Below are 5,636 nucleotides of genomic sequence, written 5' to 3'. Positions count from 1 at the left end.
CTCTCAAAATTAATTCCATGTCCTTTTTTTCCGACAGTAAATGGCCGTGTGGCATGCTTGAATAAAAGTTTTGTTTATTTTTTATAACAAAAAAAACAACTTGAGTTAATAATAATAATAATAATAATAATCTCATTAATTAAATATGTTGGTAAGTAGGTTTATATTAGCTGTCAGTGAGCTAGATTGAAAAATATAAATTATTTTCCTTCCTAGGATCTGTCATTTTGAAGTAGTGAGCAGAGAGACGATTTTCGAAAGAGGTTTCAACTCAAAAAATGTTATATACCAAAAAAATAACTAGTCATATGAAGATTGTACATTTATGTAAGAATATATTTAAGAACTCAACCTGCTATGTTTATATTAGCGACATTATTTCTAAATTACGTAACAAAAAAATTAAAATTAACAAGTGTGATTGAGATCTCTTTACTCTTATGCACTTTAACTTTTATTCGATATCAATTTAAATTAATTAGAAAAGTAATAAAATTTGGTAATGTAGAATAATAAAAAAAATAATCAGTGAAAAATAAATTTTAAATATCGAATGATTAGAAAATAAATTTCGTTTATTTGATTTTTTATTCTTTCTTCGTGTAACTGTGATTGAGGGTGAGATGTCTTAATTTGAACAACAGTTGTTTTTAAGATTTGGGATTTTCATGGTTGAATTCATTGAATTTGTTTAAAAACAAATAAAACAATTTGTCATTTCTTCTTTTTTTGGTCAAACAAGAATATTGCACGTTGAAGGTGTTTGGATGCATCTCTGTCAAAGAAAGTTAATTTCGTTTGTGTTAGCTGATCGTAAATAGTTAATAATTTAAAATATTTTAAAAAATAAAATAGTGCAATTGATTCACCGATCCCTAATTTGAATAATTTCGGAAAATTTAATTCATCCAAATGTATATAATGGCTTAAGAAAAAAAAAAGTGTATATATTTTATTTATTTTTCAAATTCACTCTTATTTTTCCAAAAATTAATGGAATTTTTTAAGATAAAAGAAGGATAATTAGATAATTATGTTGGGTTTTAAATGTGTGAATAGGAAATGAAAGGTTGTAACTCTCCTGAAAGGTTGTGACTTTGCCGAAGGATTGTGATCTTTATGAAAGGTTGAGCCCTTTTTAAAGGGTTGTGACCGTTTTAAAGGTTGTATCTTTTCCAAAGGGTTGTTACTTTTATGAAAGGTTGTCCTTTTTTCAAAAATATTGTGACCTTTACCCTATGTTGGCTATAAATAGAAAGATTTTCTCTCATTTTTCTGCATCGAATTTTTCAGTGCTTTTGCATACATTTCTTACAAAACAAAATCGATCGATCGTGTCTGTGTGTATCTCGTTGTTGTCCTTTTGAGTTCGTTGAAATTATAGAAGTTTGAGGTACCATTACTTCTTTAATGGTTAATCCGTTTTATCTTGGGAGGAATTAATTTACAACCTCGGATACCTCAGGGGATTAATTTCTTAATGACACACAGTAGATTCTGTGGACTCGTATAATTCTTTTCTTTTTCTTTTCATCTTTTATTATTTCTGATTTGCTAATATGAATACATGAGATAACAAATTACTCTTGTGAATAAAGGCATTATCCTTTTAAGATGTATTTAAAATCATAATAGGCATATATTATTGATTGAAGATGCCACAATCCTTTGTGGCATACTTAACTAGATGTCTTAGAAATTCGTATCTTTTGAGAGTAAAGACACCTTGATAGGGAGAGTTTCTCTATTTAATGGATTTTATATGGTATAAATTTGAATTAGTAATATCGGATATTGTGTGAAACCTCAAAAAGAGAATACTAACATATAAATATAATATTTACATTTCAAATCAAAACTATTTGAGTATTTTGTCTTAAGTACAACCTTTAAAAACACGCATAATGCAACTTCTTGGGAAAAAGTTTATTATTTTTTTATAAAAAAAAACTTTATTAAAAGTGAAGTTTACATGCATGTGAACACTAGTAATATAAAACACATCGACTTTGTTGAATGAAATACTTTAATCCTTTAGCTTAGGTATTTGTTATTATTAATATAATACGTAACTGACTGTTTTAGAAGAGTCAAGGTTTTTTCTCCCAAAAAATATAAAAACCTTGGGAAATGTATTAATATTTTTTTTTAAGTACTCAATTTGTTCAATAATATTTGTTCACTATTGATTTTGCACACTGCTTAGATAACTATAAATAAAAGGATAATTTTACTATATCACCCTTTGAATATAATAAACTCAATGTCTTGAAAAATGTAATAGAAAAATGACTATAATTAATGACAAGTGTAAACTAGAAACTAAGAATAAAATTATCTATTGATTTCATTACAAAAATTAAGAAAAATTATCCATTAATTTTATAAAATGGATAAGTATTGTTGAGCATACTAAAATAGTAGTTATTTTAATAGCTCTATAAAGTCTAAAAATAACTCTAGTCTCTAAATATTTATCATCCTTATAAAACTATTTATCTCAAAATAACTCTAGTCTCTAAATATTTATCGTCCTTATAAAACTATTTATCTCAAAAAAATTGAGTTAAACACGTCTTGTCTTATCAATTTCAGATTTAAAAAATAACACTTTTAGCTTGCAAAAAATGTATATTTCATCATTGTAATGACTCATATTTTTTCAAAACAATTTTTCATATTATATAACAAAATATATTCTTTTTATAACAAAGTTTCATTATTAATAATTAGAAAATATTTTGACAATTGTTATCTTTGTTATAAAGAGATCTAGCGATATATAAATTGAACATATTTTAAGTTTTTAGAGCACACAGAAACACACAAAGCACATAACATTAAGCATATGTGATGGCAAGTTGTCCATAAGAAGGGGACAAATTTTGAATTTCATCAATTTATTAAATTAAAATAAGGTGAAAATTTATAATCCAAGTGATATTTATAAAAATCCAATTGGTTTTGCGTGCATGCATCGTAATTTATAATAATGGGACCCTTTTTTTGTTTGGTCCACCCTTGGAATTCAATACCTCTACTTTTTATATATTCTTGTTATATGGGTGGGGAGAAGGTGTGTGTGCGTGGGGTGGGGTGGGTTGGGGGTAGTAGTATAATTATTAGTTTTAAAGGTAGTAGTAATTAATAAGTATCAAATATTGTTAAAATGATGAATCTGATTTTATAAATAAGTGATCGTATGTTTATATGAAAGTGGTGAATCTGAACATAATTTGTGTGTTCATGTAAAGATAGTCTAAGTAGTCATTTAGGATAGTTGATTAAAAGTAGTAGGAATTGATAAGTATCAAATATTGAAAATATTGTCAAAGTGTTGTATCTGATTTTAAAAATAAGTAATCGTGTGTTTATATGAAAGTATTAAAAACTAATGACATAATTTGTCTAGCTATGTAAAGATAGTCTAAGTAGTCAATTAGGATATTTGATTAAAAGTAGTAATAGTTGATAAATATCAAATATAAAAAAAATATTGTCAAAGTGTTGTATCTGATTTTAAAAATATTTTATAAATAAGTAATTGTGTATTTATATGAATGTGTTGAAATTGATAACATAATTTGTGTGTTTAGGTAAAGATAGTCTAAGTAGTCATTTAGGATAGTTGATTAGTTAATAAACTTATTTAAAAGTATATCATCCGTTTGTTTCATATTCATTAAGAATTAATAAATGTAAGGTATAATTTACTAAGAATTCCTATTAAATAGAGATTGATTGATTTTCCTCTTCAATAGTATTGCGCATACTTCATTACTATCAAAGTATGGTTAAAAACAATTATCAACTTTAATTTTGAAATTCTAATCTTACAGCAATATTGGGACAAACTTCTTGAACTAAACTGACAATCAAAATTAAATCCAGACAAAAAAATAATATTTATAAGCGGATTTGACTAGCTTATAAGCTTATCAAGTCATATTTCTTTTTGTACTGAAGGGACCAAATTACATTGTTTTTCGATCCAAAACTTGAAAATAGGACCTATAATTTTGGTAGGTTTTCAACAATTTTTGCAAAAAGGACCACTTTGGACATGTTGCAAAATCTATCCTTTTTTTCTTGCTTTTATTATGGGAATTGCATAGTCTTCAAGCAAAGAGTACACGTGCACATGCACACATTACATGAAGCGTGCAAAGGCAAAAAAAAATTAATTAATGAAATGAGAGGTCTATTTAGTCATCTTAAAAGTAGAATTTAAGATTACAATGTCACAAATATGAGTACTAATTGTAACTATCTTAGTGAAAGTGCCACTTGTGCAACTCAAGACCTCATTGATAATTGGGAATTATAATCAAAATGAACATTTATAGTTAAAAAAAATTGTGCTTCATTATGGAAAAGAATGAAGGGTTAAATTTGTTTGCACTACTACACCGTCTAGTGCATAAAGCATCTCATGTGCTAGCAAGGTTCGGAAAAAAGTATCATCTTTTAATATGTAATGTTGGGCTCGAAAGTGATTGAAGCGTCATGCGAAAACTTACAATTGCAAATCATATGATTGACAAATCAGACAACAAATAAAAGTATATTAAAGACATATTTATTATTAATATGGTTTGATCAATCGACCTACATATTAAAAACTAATATTGAAAGCATAAATTTTATCGGGAGTATAATCTCACCATAAACTAAAACTCATGTACATTGTGGATGCTATTGTGTTATGTTATGAGAATAGGATCTTCAATTTATAGATCTCCAAATTTTTCCTCTAAGGAAAGAATAAACCAAATATGAAAGAAAATTATATTTTCCTTTCAGGAAAAGGTAAAACATTTATGCTAATAATATGATTTTCTTTCAAGAGAAAAATAAATTTCAAATAAGGTAAAAAAATCAGGGCAAAACACTAAGATAGTTTATGTTAACACAAATATCAATGATGACTTGTGTGGCTCACACAAAAACAACTTTATTAATGTGTTTAATAGTAAAAATTGTACAAAGAAAGTAACAAGTACAGTACAAAGGAATAGTACATGGGGAGGCTTCAAGGCCTTCTCCATGGGAATTCTAAGGGAATGATGATAACAAAAAGATAAATCCAAAGTTTTTGGGGATTTTTAATATCTTTTATTCTCTACAAAGCCCCGTTTAATAGGTCAAAAAAAAATAAATTGTTGCATCAATGTGAAATGAAGGCACACTCGACATTAGAGAGGTTATCTCCGTGCTATCTATGTTCTGACGCTCGCTCAACATTGATGAAACAGGTAGACGTGTGACTCGAGATTCAAATTTTACCCCCATATACTAATAAATATTAATATCATCAAATTTCGATTGCCTATATTGTAGAACAGTGTTTCATTATATTTTGAGAAAAATTAATCTAAACCTTTAGCAGGTCGAAGAGAATTAAATTCTTCAAGAAAACACAATTTTTCTATGAATTTGGAACTCTATTTTTTCTCCGATTTTTTTTCTTTATTTTAATATATTTTGACCGCTGAATAACAATAACTTACTAAATTCAAAATATATTTATATATATACAAATTTAAATTTAAATCAAAATTATCAGTATCTTCTGAATCTATAACTAATTATAAATTCAACCTTGTCTGTGGAGTAAGGACGGGGGTGGGGGGGGG

Source organism: Solanum stenotomum, unplaced genomic scaffold (assembly GCF_019186545.1).
Source record: "Solanum stenotomum isolate F172 unplaced genomic scaffold, ASM1918654v1 scaffold38326, whole genome shotgun sequence".
NCBI lineage: Eukaryota > Viridiplantae > Streptophyta > Magnoliopsida > Solanales > Solanaceae > Solanum > Solanum stenotomum.
Note: the sequence above shows the minus strand (reverse complement) of the source record.